We start from the raw sequence: 16,260 nt of genomic DNA, 5'->3' as shown, positions 1-16,260 counted from the left end.
TCAAAACATTGTAGTTCTCTTGCAAAAGCAAACACAGCTAGATTAACTCTTCACACCTTCATAAAAATGGTGTTTCCGTATCAAACAGTACACACAAGCCATCATCTACTAAGCACACAATGCGCCAACTGCACACTGATGGTATGAATACAAAACACATCTGGCTTTTGCTTTCTCTGTGCACAAGGTAGGCTATGTCAGTTTGAGCTCATACTTCTGTCATAGATCCATAAGCATAGAGGGATCCAAACTTCAAGTACTGGTGTTTAGTCAAACACATCAAAACAAACACAAGTGTTTATTTCCAAGTATAGGATTATTTGCAATCGCCATAATGACTATATGGGTTACGTGGTCTGCAGTGAACATGCTTCCTCTGCCCCCTCCTCGTCTTCCTCTTGCTCCTCCTTGTCCTTGTCGTCCTCTTCATCCTACTTCTTCACCTCCACGTCCTCTTCCTTGGCCTCCTCTACTTCTCACTCTTTCTGCTCCCTCCATTGTACTCCGCACACACAGCTTACCTGTATTATAGTGCTTAGGCTGATTGCAAAGTGAACGAATTATCTAAGAAAGTTTTCACATGTGAAAGTGTGCCAGACAGTTGGCAGATTAGTGTTAATGATAGCCATACATGTGTATACTTTTGCTAGGAGTGTGTTGGAAATTTGGAAATTGAGTGTTGTGCAGTGAATTGTGCCTACAGTCTTGCAAAGTGTGTGTTACAAAATTGCAAACTGAGTGCAAAGCAGTTTTTGTGCTTTTAGTTTTGCACACTCAGTGAGTGGTTTTGCTATAAGTCTGACTAGTTTTAGAAATTGTGCTACAGGATTCACAGTTAGTGTTTAGGCATTCGGTAAAAACTGTAATACGACAAAAATGAGGAGGATCCAAAATCCCACATTTTCCCGTCCCGATTGGGAAATCTTCTTGATCATCCATAAATGTTTCCAAAAAGGGCTCCGAAAACAACACGGATAGATCATCACCAGGCAGAATCCCAGAAGAACAGTGAGATTCCTGTTAAATCTCAAGTACAACACACAGCGCCCGACATTTGAGGTGTCACTCTGAAAAAACCTTTCTCGTAAACACACTGAGCAAGGAGATCTGTGATTGCCTGTGTCTGTTCTTGTTGTTGGTGATATGTATGGCTGAGCTGGAAAGCTGCAGCCATGTGACTGTGAACAGCAACCGAGTGTGAGTTAATAAAGATTATGCTAAAATGCATGGAAATATTTTCGAACCTGCCGTGATTCTGTTGAATCATCATTTCAGACAACAGCCAACGCAGAGATTTAATTCTAAGGGAAAGATCGCTAAGCTGTATTATGACACGTAATCACCGGGTTTCGCAAAGGAGCTGAGCTGAGAACCAACTGGCGGTGAGTTGGACCGAGGGGCAGGAAAAGATTCTTTACAGAGCTTGTACGGTGGGATTATCTGAAAGAGGCCTCTGTCCCTGATATCCACAAATCCCATATCGTCATCCCACCTGCAGTCTATGGACTTGGCTAAAGATGACAATGAGGTCACAGAACTATCAAGAACAACTGAGCTTGTTAGGTAAAGCCATGGAAGGACAAGGATCCAAAGGAGACACCTGGACAGGGACTTGAACCCTGGACCCTCAGATTAAAAGTCTGATGCTCTTCCATCTGAGCTTCCCAGGTAACAAGAGTCGCGTGTTTGTCCTCTGGGACACATATTGTCTTTCTTTTCTGTAAAAACGTGATCTCTTATCCTCTCATTTTACTGTAGGTACTGGTGAGGATTTGCAGTTAGATATTATTAAATGGTCATTTCAGGCAAGAGTCAAGGGAAGGATTTGATTCTAGGGGAAACATCGCTAGGCTGTATTATGACGTGTGATCACCCAACCTACCAAGCCCTAGGTAAGTCAATGGTATAATGGGTGAGGCCTGGGAGCTTCTGAAGGAGGACCTTCTTCAAATTCCACCTCCACTTGATGGATGTTTGCAAGCTGCACCATCTGTGTTTGTTTTCTAATTTGATGGCAATGATCCACGTAGTTGTAGGCCGTATAATGAAGTCCTACCAACAAACCTACCAAGCCCTAGATGGTGACCAAAATAGCTTTGCCGAAACCCAGGATCGAACTAGGGTCCTTTAGATCTTCAGTCTAACGCTCTCCCAGCTGAGCTATTTCGGCACGTTTTGCAATGGAAAGTGCTCAAAAATTGCATTCTAATCACCAGTCAGGTCTACAGCTGGCCAAACTGCACTACAGCTGCCATTCAATGTTGTTCAAGATGGCGCTGGAGTGACGGCAGCCTTTCCAAGTAGCTCTGCAACACCGCACCTTTTTGTTAACTTTAACTTTTTAGACTAGGCTTTTCAAACTTTTTTTTCACCTTCCTCTACTTATACCTCTTAGATATAGCGATACAAGATGGATAATGCACTTTTTAAAACTTCTGGAACCAGTTCCTTCATCTATTCGAGAGCGGAGCTGCTGGCACTAAAAACAAAGGGACAGACCGGCATGCGACACAACATCCCGGCCAAGCTAAAGAGGAGCTAGAGAGGCTGCAAAGCTGGAGCGAGGAGAGCGGATCACCGGAGGCGATTCAAACCATCAATCCCGACAGTGATCATGGGCAACGTGAACTCGTTACAGAATAAGATTGATGAACTGTGCGCTCTGAACAACCACAGACTATACCGTGAGTGCAGCTTGTTTATCTTCACGGAGACGTGGCTAACCGAGCTAACGCCGCAGGCTAACGTAGACCTATGCGATTTCACATCCGTGAGAGCCGATAGGGACACGCAGGCCAGCGGAAAAAGCAGAGGTGGGGGACTCATTGTCTACGTTAACAACAGATACTGTAACCCTGGACACGTCTCCGTTAAAGTTTCGGTATGCCGTCCAGACCTGGAGCTGCTAGCTGTTAGCTTGCGGCCATATTATCTACCTCGGGAGTTCAGTCATGTGATCTGTGTGTGTGTTTACATCCCTCCGAGGGCTGACGCAACAGCTGCCTGTGAGAAAATACACAAAGTCACAGCAAGACTTCAGACACAAAACCCCGAGGCTTTCATTATTATATCTGGAGACTTTAACCATGCCACACTGGACTCTACTCTGGCTGCTTTTCACCAGTTTGTGAATTGTCCCACAAGGAGCAACAGGACAATTGACCTACTGTATGCTAATGTGAGAGATGCATACAGAGCCACCCCCCTCCCCCCACTAGGGAAGTCAGACCACAACCTGGTTTACCTACAGCCACAATACACACCCCTCGTCCAAAGGCAGCCGGTCACAACGCGCTCCATCCGGAGATGGACCCCAGAAAAGGAGGATGCTCTGAGGGACTGTTATGACACCACAGACTGGGATGTGCTCCTGAGCCCACATGGTGAGGACATAGAGGGGGCGACACACTGTCTTACAGACTACCTCAACTTTTGTGTGGACACGGTCGCCCCTGCTAAGACGGTACGGTGTTATCCTAATAACAAACCGTGGGTAACACAGGAAGTCAAAGCTGTCCTCAACATGAAGAAGAAGGCTTTCAGGAGCAAAGTCAAGGAGGAGATGAAGGCAGCACAGCGGGAGGTGAAACGCTGCCTGAGGGAAGCAAAGGACACCTACAGGAGGAAGGTGGAGCAGAAGTTGGAGAGGAACAATATGAGGGAGGTCTGGAATGGTGTGAAAACCATCACAGGCCACAACACCAAGAAAAGCACAGTGGGGGGGGACTGTGGAGAAGGCAAACGAACTTAACAACTTCTTCAACAGGTTTGACCAGCCCACAACCCCCCCACCCTCACCTTCACTACAGAGTCCAATCCCCACTCTCCTACCTCCCTCGCTTCCCCCCCTTCCTGACACCATGACACCCCCCTCCTCCAATCCCTCTCTCAGCAGCAAGACATCTCCCCCCCTCCCCTCTTCCCAAACATCTCCCAGTGTCACAGTGGATCAGGTCAGGAGACAACTGAGGAAGCTTCGCCCCAGAAAGGCAGCAGGCCAAGACAAGGTGTGTCCTAGGATGCTAAAGGCGTGTGCTGCTGAACTTGGGGAGCCACTACAACGAGTCTTCAACCTCAGTCTGCGACTGGGGAGAGTGCCCGCCCTATGGAAGACATCCTGCATCGTCCCGGTCCCCAAAAAGAACCGGCCCAATGAGCTGAATGACTTCCGACCGGTGGCACTGACGTCACATCTTATGAAGACTCTAGAGCGGCTCTTCCTCAACCTCCTCCGACCACAGGTACAACATGCCCAGGACCCACTACAGTTTGCATACAAGGCGGGTGTCGGAGTGGAGGATGCCATCCTGTACCTCCTACACAGAGCCCACTCACACCTGGATGGGGGAAAAGGCACGGTCAGGATCCTGTTTCTTGACTTTTCCAGTGCCTTTAATACCATCCGGCCCTGTATGCTTCAAGAAAAACTGAACAGGATGGAGGTGGACCCCTGCCTGGTGGCTTGGATCTCCGACTACCTCACCGACAGACCACAGTACGTCAGGCTGAAGGACATCACGTCTGACACAGTGGTCAGCAGCACAGGAGCACCACAGGGAACTGTGCTGTCCCCTCTTCTCTTCACCCTGTACACCTCTGACTTCTGCTACAACTCTGAATTATGCCACATTCAGAAGTTTGCAGACGACACAGCCATCATGGGGTGTATCTGGGATGATCAGGAAGAGGAGTACAGAAGTCTGGTGAGGAACTTTGTCGCATGGAGTCACACAAACCACCTGCAACTCAACACCTCAAAGACTAAGGAACTGGTTGTGGACTTCGGGAGGTCTAGAGCAGGTCCACTGCCGGTTCAGATAGAGGGGGAGGAGGTGGAGGTGGTCAACAAGTACAAGTACCTCGGGCTGTGGGTGGACAATAAACTGGACTGGTCATGCAACACAGAGCACCTGTATAAAAAAGCCCAAAGCCGACTGTACTTCCTCAGGAGGCTGAGGTCTTTTAACATCTGCAGGAAGCTCCTGAGGATGTTTTACCAGTCGGTGGTTGCTGGAGTACTTTTCTATGCTGTGGTGTGCTGGGGGAGCAGCACAGCAAAGAAGGACTCATCCAGGCTGGAGAAACTGATCAGGAGGGCTAGCTCTGTGGTCGGCATGAAGCTGGACACTCTGGTGACAGTGGCAGAGAAAAGGACATTAAAGAAACTGATGGACATTATGGACAATGCCAGGCATCCTCTGCACACGGCCATTAACAACCAGAAGAGTCTGTTCAGTGACAGGTTGCTTCTCCCAAAGACAAGAACTAACAGACTTAAAAACTCCTTTGTCCCACACGCCATCAGACTGTTTAACTCCTCTCTGGAGGGGAGAGGGAGGGGAAACAGGAGGACAAAGGAGGTGGGAACAACTAAGCTGTAGTGCCTCTTCACCTCACTGTGCAATACCTTTTGTGCAATACTTTTGTAAATAGTCAACGGTGCAATAGACTCAATACTTGAAATGTGCAATTCACTTGTATTTTTATTTTTATTCCTATTTATTCTATTTATCCCCTTCGTATATTTTATTTATATTGTCTCTGTATTTATATATATGTGTGTGTGTGTATAACTCTGTAACTTCTGTCGGTGCTGTGCTTTTGTGGAAATCGAATTTCCCAGAGGAACCCACCCGAGGGATTAATAAAGTTCTATCTAATTCTGAGACACTGGATCAATGTGAAGTGAACTTTTAAGCTTTGGATTTAACAGTGAACTGTGATGAACTTTGCTCTCTTAAAGAGCAAAGTTGCTCTCTTAAAGTAAGACAGAAAAAAAGTGAAAGTGTAACGTGTCGAGAAACCCAGGGCGGATTTGGTGAGATTGGCATGTCTTAGACACCGGGTTTCGCAAAGGAGCTGAGCTGAGAACCAACTGGCGGTGAGTTGGACCGAGGGGCAGGAAAAGATTCTTTACAGAGCTTGTACGGTGGGATTATCTGAAAGAGGCCTCTGTCCCTGATATCCACAAATCCCATATCGTCATCCCACCTGCAGTCTATGGACTTTGCTAAAGATGACAATGAGGTCACAGAACTATCAAGAACAACTGAGCTTGTTAGGTAAAGCCATGGAAGGGCAAGGATCCAAAGGAGACACCTGGACAGGGACTTGAACCCTGGACCCTCAGATTAAAAGTCTGATGCTCTTCCATCTGAGCTACCCAGGTAACAACAGTCAGGTGTTTGTCCTCTGGGACACATATTGTCTTTCTTTTCTGTAAAAACGTGATCTCTTATCCTCTCATTTTACTGTAGGTACTGGTGAGGATTTGCAGTTAGATATTATTAAATGGTCATTTCAGACAAGAGCCAAGGGAAGGATTTGATTCTAGGGGAAACATCGCTAGGCTGTATTATGACGTGTGATCACCCAACCTACAAAGCCCTAGGTAAGTCAATGGTATAATGGGTGAGGCCTGGGAGCTTCTGAAGGAGGACCTTCTTCAAATTCCACCTCCACTTGATGGACGTTTGCAAGCTGCACCATCTGTGTTTGTTTTCTCATTTGATGGCAATGATCCACGTAGTTGTAGGCCGTATAATGAAGTCCTACCAACAAACCTACCAAGCCCTAGATGGTGACCAAAATAGCTTTGCCGAAACCCAGGATCGAACTAGGGTCCTTTAGATCTTCAGTCTAACGCTCTGCCAGCTGAGCTATTTCGGCACGTTTTGCAATGGAAAGTGCTCAAAAATTGCATTCTAATGACCAGTCAGGTCTACAGCTGGCCAAACTGCACTACAGCTGCCATTCTGAGACACTGGATCAATGTGAAGTGAACTTTTAAGCTTTGGATTTAACAGTGAACTGTGATGAACTTTGCTCTCTTAAATGTTGTCCCACCCAAAGTAAGACAGAAAAAAAGTGAAAGTGTAACGTGTCGAGAAACCCAGGGCGGATTTGGTGAGATTGGCATGTCTTAGACACCGGGTTTCGCAAAGGAGCTGAGCTGAGAACCAACTGGCGGTGAGTTGGACCGAGGGGCAGGAAACGATTCTTTACAGAGCTTGTACGGTGGGATTATCTGAAAGAGGCCTCTGTCCCTGATATCCACAAATCCCATATCGTCATCCCACCTGCAGTCTATGGACTTTGCTAAAGATGACAATGAGGTCACAGAACTATCAAGAACAACTGAGCTTGTTAGGTAAAGCCATGGAAGGGCAAGGATCCAAAGGAGACACCTGGACAGGGACTTGAACCCTGGACCCTCAGATTAAAAGTCTGATGCTCTTCCATCTGAGCTACCCAGGTAACAACAGTCAGGTGTTTGTCCTCTGGGACACATATTGTCTTTCTTTTCTGTAAAAACGTGATCTCTTATCCTCTCATTTTACTGTAGGTACTGGTGAGGATTTGCAGTTAGATATTATTAAATGGTCATTTCAGACAAGAGCCAAGGGAAGGATTTGATTCTAGGGGAAACATCGCTAGGCTGTATTATGACGTGTGATCACCCAACCTACAAAGCCCTAGGTAAGTCAATGGTATAATGGGTGAGGCCTGGGAGCTTCTGAAGGAGGACCTTCTTCAAATTCCACCTCCACTTGATGGACGTTTGCAAGCTGCACCATCTGTGTTTGTTTTCTCATTTGATGGCAATGATCCACGTAGTTGTAGGCCGTATAATGAAGTCCTACCAACAAACCTACCAAGCCCTAGATGGTGACCAAAATAGCTTTGCCGAAACCCAGGATCGAACTAGGGTCCTTTAGATCTTCAGTCTAACGCTCTCCCAGCTGAGCTATTTCGGCACGTTTTGCAATGGAAAGTGCTCAAAAATTGCATTCTAATCACCAGTCAGGTCTACAGCTGGCCAAACTGCACTACAGCTGCCATTCTGAGACACTGGATCAATGTGAAGTTAACTTTTAAGCTTTGGATTTAACAGTGAACTGTGATGAACTTTGCTCTCTTAAATGTTGTCCCACCCAAAGTAAGACAGAAAAAAAGTGAAAGTGTAACGTGTCGAGAAACCCAGGGCGGATTTGGTGAGATTGGCATGTCTTAGACACCGGGTTTCGCAAAGGAGCTGAGCTGAGAACCAACTGGCGGTGAGTTGGACCGAGGGGCAGGAAAAGATTCTTTACAGAGCTTGTACGGTGGGATTATCTGAAAGAGGCCTGTGTGCCTGATATCCACAAATCCCATATCGTCATCCCACCTGCAGTCTATGGACTTTGCTAAAGATGACAATGAGGTCACAGAACTATCAAGAACAACTGAGCTTGTTAGGTAAAGCCATGGAAGGGTAAGGATCCAAAGGAGACACCTGAACCCTGGACCCTCAGATTAAAAGTCTGATGCTCTTCCATCTGAGCTACCCAGGTAACAACAGTCAGGTGTTTGTCCTCTGGGACACATATTGTCTTTCTTTTCTGTAAAAACGTGATCTCTTATCCTCTCATTTTACTGTAGGTACTGGTGAGGATTTGCAGTTAGATATTATTAAATGGTCATTTCAGACAAGAGCCAAGGGAAGGATTTGATTCTAGGGGAAACATCGCTAGGCTGTATTATGACGTGTGATCACCCAACCTACAAAGCCCTAGGTAAGTCAATGGTATAATGGGTGAGGCCTGGGAGCTTCTGAAGGAGGACCTTCTTCAAATTCCACCTCCACTTGATGGACGTTTGCAAGCTGCATCATCTGTGTTTGTTTTCTCATTTGATGGCAATGATCCACGTAGTTGTAGGCCGTATAATGAAGTCCTACCAACAAACCTACCAAGCCCTAGATGGTGACCAAAATAGCTTTGCCGAAACCCAGGATCGAACTAGGGTCCTTTAGATCTTCAGTCTAACGCTCTCCCAGCTGAGCTATTTCGGCACGTTTTGCAATGGAAAGTGCTCAAAAATTGCATTCTAATCACCAGTCAGGTCTACAGCTGGCCAAACTGCACTACAGCTGCCATTCTGAGACACTGGATCAATGTGAAGTGAACTTTTAAGCTTTGGATTTAACAGTGAACTGTGATGAACTTTGCTCTCTTAAATGTTGTCCCACCCAAAGTAAGACAGAAAAAAAGTGAAAGTGTAACGTGTCGAGAAACCCAGGGCGGATTTGGTGAGATTGGCATGTCTTAGACACCGGGTTTCGCAAAGGAGCTGAGCTGAGAACCAACTGGCGGTGAGTTGGACCGAGGGGCAGGAAAAGATTCTTTACAGAGTTTGTACGGTGGGATTATCTGAAATAGGCCTGTGTCCCTGATATCCACAAATCCCATATCGTCATCCCACCTGCAGTCTATGGACTTTGCTAAAGATGACAATGAGGTCACAGAACTATCAAGAACAACTGAGCTTGTTAGGTAAAGCCATGGAAGGGCAAGGATCCAAAGGAGACACCTGGACAGGGACTTGAACCCTGGACCCTCAGATTAAAAGTCTGATGCTCTTCCATCTGAGCTACCCAGGTAACAACAGTCAGGTGTTTGTCCTCTGGGACACATATTGTCTTTCTTTTCCGTAAAAACGTGATCTCTTATCCTCTCATTTTACTGTAGGTACTGGTGAGGATTTGCAGTTAGATATTATTAAATGGTCATTTCAGACAAGAGCCAAGGGAAGGATTTGATTCTAGGGGAAACATCGCTAGGCTGTATTATGACGTGTGATCACCCAACCTACAAAGCCCTAGGTAAGTCAATGGTATAATGGGTGAGGCCTGGGAGCTTCTGAAGGAGGACCTTCTTCAAATTCCACCTCCACTTGATGGACGTTTGCAAGCTGCACCATCTGTGTTTGTTTTCTCATTTGATGGCAATGATCCACGTAGTTGTAGGCCGTATAATGAAGTCCTACCAACAAACCTACCAAGCCCTAGATGGTGACCAAAATAGCTTTGCCGAAACCCAGGATCGAACTAGGGTCCTTTAGATCTTCAGTCTAACGCTCTGCCAGCTGAGCTATTTCGGCACGTTTTGCAATGGAAAGTGCTCAAAAATTGCATTCTAATGACCAGTCAGGTCTACAGCTGGCCAAACTGCACTACAGCTGCCATTCTGAGACACTGGATCAATGTGAAGTGAACTTTTAAGCTTTGGATTTAACAGTGAACTGTGATGAACTTTGCTCTCTTAAATGTTGTCCCACCCAAAGTAAGACAGAAAAAAAGTGAAAGTGTAACGTGTCGAGAAACCCAGGGCGGATTTGGTGAGATTGGCATGTCTTAGACACCGGGTTTCGCAAAGGAGCTGAGCTGAGAACCAACTGGCGGTGAGTTGGACCGAGGGGCAGGAAACGATTCTTTACAGAGCTTGTACGGTGGGATTATCTGAAAGAGGCCTCTGTCCCTGATATCCACAAATCCCATATCGTCATCCCACCTGCAGTCTATGGACTTTGCTAAAGATGACAATGAGGTCACAGAACTATCAAGAACAACTGAGCTTGTTAGGTAAAGCCATGGAAGGGCAAGGATCCAAAGGAGACACCTGGACAGGGACTTGAACCCTGGACCCTCAGATTAAAAGTCTGATGCTCTTCCATCTGAGCTACCCAGGTAACAACAGTCAGGTGTTTGTCCTCTGGGACACATATTGTCTTTCTTTTCTGTAAAAACGTGATCTCTTATCCTCTCATTTTACTGTAGGTACTGGTGAGGATTTGCAGTTAGATATTATTAAATGGTCATTTCAGACAAGAGCCAAGGGAAGGATTTGATTCTAGGGGAAACATCGCTAGGCTGTATTATGACGTGTGATCACCCAACCTACAAAGCCCTAGGTAAGTCAATGGTATAATGGGTGAGGCCTGGGAGCTTCTGAAGGAGGACCTTCTTCAAATTCCACCTCCACTTGATGGACGTTTGCAAGCTGCACCATCTGTGTTTGTTTTCTCATTTGATGGCAATGATCCACGTAGTTGTAGGCCGTATAATGAAGTCCTACCAACAAACCTACCAAGCCCTAGATGGTGACCAAAATAGCTTTGCCGAAACCCAGGATCGAACTAGGGTCCTTTAGATCTTCAGTCTAACGCTCTGCCAGCTGAGCTATTTCGGCACGTTTTGCAATGGAAAGTGCTCAAAAATTACATTCTAATGACCAGTCAGGTCTACAGCTGGCCAAACTGCACTACAGCTGCCATTCTGAGACACTGGATCAATGTGAAGTGAACTTTTAAGCTTTGGATTTAACAGTGAACTGTGATGAACTTTGCTCTCTTAAATGTTGTCCCACCCAAAGTAAGACAGAAAAAAAGTGAAAGTGTAACGTGTCGAGAAACCCAGGGCGGATTTGGTGAGATTGGCATGTCTTAGACACCGGGTTTCGCAAAGGAGCTGAGCTGAGAACCAACTGGCGGTGAGTTGGACCGAGGGGCAGGAAACGATTCTTTACAGAGCTTGTACGGTGGGATTATCTGAAAGAGGCCTCTGTCCCTGATATCCACAAATCCCATATCGTCATCCCACCTGCAGTCTATGGACTTTGCTAAAGATGACAATGAGGTCACAGAACTATCAAGAACAACTGAGCTTGTTAGGTAAAGCCATGGAAGGGCAAGAATCCAAAGGAGACACCTGGACAGGGACTTGAACCCTGGACCCTCAGATTAAAAGTCTGATGCTCTTCCATCTGAGCTACCCAGGCAACAAGAGTCACGCGTTTGTCCTCTGGGACACATATTGTCTTTCTTTTCTGTAAAAACGTGATCTCTTATCCTCTCATTTTACTGTAGGTACTGGTGAGGATTTGCAGTTAGATATTATTAAATGGTCATTTCAGACAAGAGCCAAGGGAAGGATTTGATTCTAGGGGAAACATCGCTAGGCTGTATTATGACGTGTGATCACCCAACCTACAAAGCCCTAGGTAAGTCAATGGTATAATGGGTGAGGCCTGGGAGCTTCTGAAGGAGGACCTTCTTCAAATTCCACCTCCACTTGATGGACGTTTGCAAGCTGCACCATCTGTTTGTTTTCTCATTTGATGGCAATGATCCACGTAGTTGTAGGCCGTATAATGAAGTCCTACCAACAAACCTACCAAGCCCTAGATGGTGACCAAAATAGCTTTGCCGAAACCCAGGATCGAACTAGGGTCCTTTAGATCTTCAGTCTAACGCTCTCCCAGCTGAGCTATTTCGGCACGTTTTGCAATGGAAAGTGCTCAAAAATTGCATTCTAATGACCAGTCAGGTCTACAGCTGGCCAAACTGCACTACAGCTGCCATTCTGAGACACTGGATCAATGTGAAGTGAACTTTTAAGCTTTGGATTTAACAGTGAACTGTGATGAACTTTGCTCTCTTAAATGTTGTCCCACCCAAAGTAAGACAGAAAAAAAGTGAAAGTGTAACGTGTCGAGAAACCCAGGGCGGATTTGGTGAGATTGGCATGTCTTAGACACCGGGTTTCGCAAAGGAGCTGAGCTGAGAACCAACTGGCGGTGAGTTGGACCGAGGGGCAGGAAAAGATTCTTTACAGAGCTTGTACGGTGGGATTATCTGAAAGAGGCCTCTGTCCCTGATATCCACAAATCCCATATCGTCATCCCACCTGCAGTCTATGGACTTTGCTAAAGATGACAATGAGGTCACAGAACTATCAAGAACAACTGAGCTTGTTAGGTAAAGCCATGGAAGGGCAAGGATCCAAAGGAGACACCTGGACAGGGACTTGAACCCTGGACCCTCAGATTAAAAGTCTGATGCTCTTCCATCTGAGCTACCCAGGTAACAACAGTCAGGTGTTTGTCCTCTGGGACACATATTGTCTTTCTTTTCTGTAAAAACGTGATCTCTTATCCTCTCATTTTACTGTAGGTACTGGTGAGGATTTGCAGTTAGATATTATTAAATGGTCATTTCAGACAAGAGCCAAGGGAAGGATTTGATTCTAGGGGAAACATCGCTAGGCTGTATTATGACGTGTGATCACCCAACCTACAAAGCCCTAGGTAAGTCAATGGTATAATGGGTGAGGCCTGGGAGCTTCTGAAGGAGGACCTTCTTCAAATTCCACCTCCACTTGATGGACGTTTGCAAGCTGCACCATCTGTGTTTGTTTTCTCATTTGATGGCAATGATCCACGTAGTTGTAGGCCGTATAATGAAGTCCTACCAACAAACCTACCAAGCCCTAGATGGTGACCAAAATAGCTTTGCCGAAACCCAGGATCGAACTAGGGTCCTTTAGATCTTCAGTCTAACGCTCTCCCAGCTGAGCTATTTCGGCACGTTTTGCAATGGAAAGTGCTCAAAAATTGCATTCTAATGACCAGTCAGGTCTACAGCTGGCCAAACTGCACTACAGCTGCCATTCTGAGACACTGGATCAATGTGAAGTGAACTTTTAAGCTTTGGATTTAACAGTGAACTGTGATGAACTTTGCTCTCTTAAATGTTGTCCCACCCAAAGTAAGACAGAAAAAAAGTGAAAGTGTAACGTGTCGAGAAACCCAGGGCGGATTTGGTGAGATTGGCATGTCTTAGACACCGGGTTTCGCAAAGGAGCTGAGCTGAGAACCAACTGGCGGTGAGTTGGACCGAGGGGCAGGAAAAGATTCTTTACAGAGCTTGTACGGTGGGATTATCTGAAATAGGCCTGTGTCCCTGATATCCACAAATCCCATATCGTCATCCCACCTGCAGTCTATGGACTTTGCTAAAGATGACAATGAGGTCACAGAACTATCAAGAACAACTGAGCTTGTTAGGTAAAGCCATGGAAGGGCAAGGATCCAAAGGAGACACCTGGACAGGGACTTGAACCCTGGACCCTCAGATTAAAAGTCTGATGCTCTTCCATCTGAGCTACCCAGGTAACAACAGTCAGGTGTTTGTCCTCTGGGACACATATTGTCTTTCTTTTCTGTAAAAACGTGATCTCTTATCCTCTCATTTTACTGTAGGTACTGGTGAGGATTTGCAGTTAGATATTATTAAATGGTCATTTCAGACAAGAGCCAAGGGAAGGATTTGATTCTAGGGGAAACATCGCTAGGCTGTATTATGACGTGTGATCACCCAACCTACAAAGCCCTAGGTAAGTCAATGGTATAATGGGTGAGGCCTGGGAGCTTCTGAAGGAGGACCTTCTTCAAATTCCACCTCCACTTGATGGACGTTTGCAAGCTGCACCATCTGTGTTTGTTTTCTCATTTGATGGCAATGATCCACGTAGTTGTAGGCCGTATAATGAAGTCCTACCAACAAACCTACCAAGCCCTAGATGGTGACCAAAATAGCTTTGCCGAAACCCAGGATCGAACTAGGGTCCTTTAGATCTTCAGTCTAACGCTCTCCCAGCTGAGCTATTTCGGCACGTTTTGCAATGGAAAGTGCTCAAAAATTGCATTCTAATCACCAGTCAGGTCTACAGCTGGCCAAACTGCACTACAGCTGCCATTCTGAGACACTGGATCAATGTGAAGTTAACTTTTAAGCTTTGGATTTAACAGTGAACTGTGATGAACTTTGCTCTCTTAAATGTTGTCCCACCCAAAGTAAGACAGAAAAAAAGTGAAAGTGTAACGTGTCGAGAAACCCAGGGCGGATTTGGTGAGATTGGCATGTCTTAGACACCGGGTTTCGCAAAGGAGCTGAGCTGAGAACCAACTGGCGGTGAGTTGGACCGAGGGGCAGGAAAAGATTCTTTACAGAGCTTGTACGGTGGGATTATCTGAAAGAGGCCTGTGTGCCTGATATCCACAAATCCCATATCGTCATCCCACCTGCAGTCTATGGACTTTGCTAAAGATGACAATGAGGTCACAGAACTATCAAGAACAACTGAGCTTGTTAGGTAAAGCCATGGAAGGGTAAGGATCCAAAGGAGACACCTGAACCCTGGACCCTCAGATTAAAAGTCTGATGCTCTTCCATCTGAGCTACCCAGGTAACAACAGTCAGGTGTTTGTCCTCTGGGACACATATTGTCTTTCTTTTCTGTAAAAACGTGATCTCTTATCCTCTCATTTTACTGTAGGTACTGGTGAGGATTTGCAGTTAGATATTATTAAATGGTCATTTCAGACAAGAGCCAAGGGAAGGATTTGATTCTAGGGGAAACATCGCTAGGCTGTATTATGACGTGTGATCACCCAACCTACAAAGCCCTAGGTAAGTCAATGGTATAATGGGTGAGGCCTGGGAGCTTCTGAAGGAGGACCTTCTTCAAATTCCACCTCCACTTGATGGACGTTTGCAAGCTGCATCATCTGTGTTTGTTTTCTCATTTGATGGCAATGATCCACGTAGTTGTAGGCCGTATAATGAAGTCCTACCAACAAACCTACCAAGCCCTAGATGGTGACCAAAATAGCTTTGCCGAAACCCAGGATCGAACTAGGGTCCTTTAGATCTTCAGTCTAACGCTCTCCCAGCTGAGCTATTTCGGCACGTTTTGCAATGGAAAGTGCTCAAAAATTGCATTCTAATCACCAGTCAGGTCTACAGCTGGCCAAACTGCACTACAGCTGCCATTCTGAGACACTGGATCAATGTGAAGTGAACTTTTAAGCTTTGGATTTAACAGTGAACTGTGATGAACTTTGCTCTCTTAAATGTTGTCCCACCCAAAGTAAGACAGAAAAAAAGTGAAAGTGTAACGTGTCGAGAAACCCAGGGCGGATTTGGTGAGATTGGCATGTCTTAGACACCGGGTTTCGCAAAGGAGCTGAGCTGAGAACCAACTGGCGGTGAGTTGGACCGAGGGGCAGGAAAAGATTCTTTACAGAGTTTGTACGGTGGGATTATCTGAAATAGGCCTGTGTCCCTGATATCCACAAATCCCATATCGTCATCCCACCTGCAGTCTATGGACTTTGCTAAAGATGACAATGAGGTCACAGAACTATCAAGAACAACTGAGCTTGTTAGGTAAAGCCATGGAAGGGCAAGGATCCAAAGGAGACACCTGGACAGGGACTTGAACCCTGGACCCTCAGATTAAAAGTCTGATGCTCTTCCATCTGAGCTACCCAGGTAACAAGAGTCAGGTGTTTGTCCTCTGGGACACATATTGTCTTTCTTTTCTGTAAAAACGTGATCTCTTATCCTCTCATTTTACTGTAGGTACTGGTGAGGATTTGCAGTTAGATATTATTAAATGGTCATTTCAGACAAGAGCCAAGGGAAGGATTTGATTCTAGGGGAAACATCGCTAGGCTGTATTATGACGTGTGATCACCCAACCTACAAAGCCCTAGGTAAGTCAATGGTATAATGGGTGAGGCCTGGGAGCTTCTGAAGGAGGACCTTCTTCAAATTCCACCTCCACTTGATGGACGTTTGCAAGCTGCACCATCTGTG

General features: G+C 45.9%; 19 non-coding genes across 19 annotated transcripts; all 19 read right to left on the bottom strand.

Annotated features, from left to right (window-relative positions):
* Positions 1 to 1,597: 1,597 nt before the first annotated feature.
* trnak-uuu (transfer RNA lysine (anticodon UUU)) lies at positions 1,598 to 1,670 on the bottom strand. Its single transcript has one exon. It is a non-coding gene; the product is annotated as a tRNA-Lys (tRNA).
* Positions 1,671 to 2,097: 427 nt separating this feature from the next.
* On the bottom strand, positions 2,098 to 2,170 carry trnaf-gaa (transfer RNA phenylalanine (anticodon GAA)). Its single transcript has one exon. It is a non-coding gene; the product is annotated as a tRNA-Phe (tRNA).
* Positions 2,171 to 6,096: 3,926 nt separating this feature from the next.
* Positions 6,097 to 6,169, bottom strand: trnak-uuu (transfer RNA lysine (anticodon UUU)). The gene has a single exon. It is a non-coding gene; the product is annotated as a tRNA-Lys (tRNA).
* A 427-nt stretch (positions 6,170 to 6,596) lies between these two features.
* trnaf-gaa (transfer RNA phenylalanine (anticodon GAA)) lies at positions 6,597 to 6,669 on the bottom strand. Its single transcript has one exon. It is a non-coding gene; the product is annotated as a tRNA-Phe (tRNA).
* A 515-nt stretch (positions 6,670 to 7,184) lies between these two features.
* trnak-uuu (transfer RNA lysine (anticodon UUU)) lies at positions 7,185 to 7,257 on the bottom strand. The gene has a single exon. It is a non-coding gene; the product is annotated as a tRNA-Lys (tRNA).
* A 427-nt stretch (positions 7,258 to 7,684) lies between these two features.
* trnaf-gaa (transfer RNA phenylalanine (anticodon GAA)) lies at positions 7,685 to 7,757 on the bottom strand. The gene has a single exon. It is a non-coding gene; the product is annotated as a tRNA-Phe (tRNA).
* A 1,003-nt stretch (positions 7,758 to 8,760) lies between these two features.
* Positions 8,761 to 8,833, bottom strand: trnaf-gaa (transfer RNA phenylalanine (anticodon GAA)). Its single transcript has one exon. It is a non-coding gene; the product is annotated as a tRNA-Phe (tRNA).
* A 515-nt stretch (positions 8,834 to 9,348) lies between these two features.
* Positions 9,349 to 9,421, bottom strand: trnak-uuu (transfer RNA lysine (anticodon UUU)). Its single transcript has one exon. It is a non-coding gene; the product is annotated as a tRNA-Lys (tRNA).
* A 427-nt stretch (positions 9,422 to 9,848) lies between these two features.
* Positions 9,849 to 9,921, bottom strand: trnaf-gaa (transfer RNA phenylalanine (anticodon GAA)). Its single transcript has one exon. It is a non-coding gene; the product is annotated as a tRNA-Phe (tRNA).
* A 515-nt stretch (positions 9,922 to 10,436) lies between these two features.
* Positions 10,437 to 10,509, bottom strand: trnak-uuu (transfer RNA lysine (anticodon UUU)). The gene has a single exon. It is a non-coding gene; the product is annotated as a tRNA-Lys (tRNA).
* A 427-nt stretch (positions 10,510 to 10,936) lies between these two features.
* trnaf-gaa (transfer RNA phenylalanine (anticodon GAA)) lies at positions 10,937 to 11,009 on the bottom strand. The gene has a single exon. It is a non-coding gene; the product is annotated as a tRNA-Phe (tRNA).
* Positions 11,010 to 11,524: 515 nt separating this feature from the next.
* Positions 11,525 to 11,597, bottom strand: trnak-uuu (transfer RNA lysine (anticodon UUU)). The gene has a single exon. It is a non-coding gene; the product is annotated as a tRNA-Lys (tRNA).
* A 425-nt stretch (positions 11,598 to 12,022) lies between these two features.
* trnaf-gaa (transfer RNA phenylalanine (anticodon GAA)) lies at positions 12,023 to 12,095 on the bottom strand. Its single transcript has one exon. It is a non-coding gene; the product is annotated as a tRNA-Phe (tRNA).
* Positions 12,096 to 12,610: 515 nt separating this feature from the next.
* trnak-uuu (transfer RNA lysine (anticodon UUU)) lies at positions 12,611 to 12,683 on the bottom strand. Its single transcript has one exon. It is a non-coding gene; the product is annotated as a tRNA-Lys (tRNA).
* A 427-nt stretch (positions 12,684 to 13,110) lies between these two features.
* trnaf-gaa (transfer RNA phenylalanine (anticodon GAA)) lies at positions 13,111 to 13,183 on the bottom strand. Its single transcript has one exon. It is a non-coding gene; the product is annotated as a tRNA-Phe (tRNA).
* Positions 13,184 to 13,698: 515 nt separating this feature from the next.
* Positions 13,699 to 13,771, bottom strand: trnak-uuu (transfer RNA lysine (anticodon UUU)). The gene has a single exon. It is a non-coding gene; the product is annotated as a tRNA-Lys (tRNA).
* A 427-nt stretch (positions 13,772 to 14,198) lies between these two features.
* trnaf-gaa (transfer RNA phenylalanine (anticodon GAA)) lies at positions 14,199 to 14,271 on the bottom strand. The gene has a single exon. It is a non-coding gene; the product is annotated as a tRNA-Phe (tRNA).
* Positions 14,272 to 15,274: 1,003 nt separating this feature from the next.
* trnaf-gaa (transfer RNA phenylalanine (anticodon GAA)) lies at positions 15,275 to 15,347 on the bottom strand. Its single transcript has one exon. It is a non-coding gene; the product is annotated as a tRNA-Phe (tRNA).
* Positions 15,348 to 15,862: 515 nt separating this feature from the next.
* trnak-uuu (transfer RNA lysine (anticodon UUU)) lies at positions 15,863 to 15,935 on the bottom strand. Its single transcript has one exon. It is a non-coding gene; the product is annotated as a tRNA-Lys (tRNA).
* Positions 15,936 to 16,260: the final 325 nt, after the last annotated feature.

The sequence above is a fragment of the Copadichromis virginalis genome, linkage group LG5, assembly GCF_057382275.1.
Source record: "Copadichromis virginalis isolate Kocher_CV1m ecotype Utaka linkage group LG5, C_Virginalis_male_GT1.1, whole genome shotgun sequence".
NCBI lineage: Eukaryota > Metazoa > Chordata > Actinopteri > Cichliformes > Cichlidae > Copadichromis > Copadichromis virginalis.
Note: the sequence above shows the minus strand (reverse complement) of the source record. Positions and strands in the feature narration are given on the sequence as shown.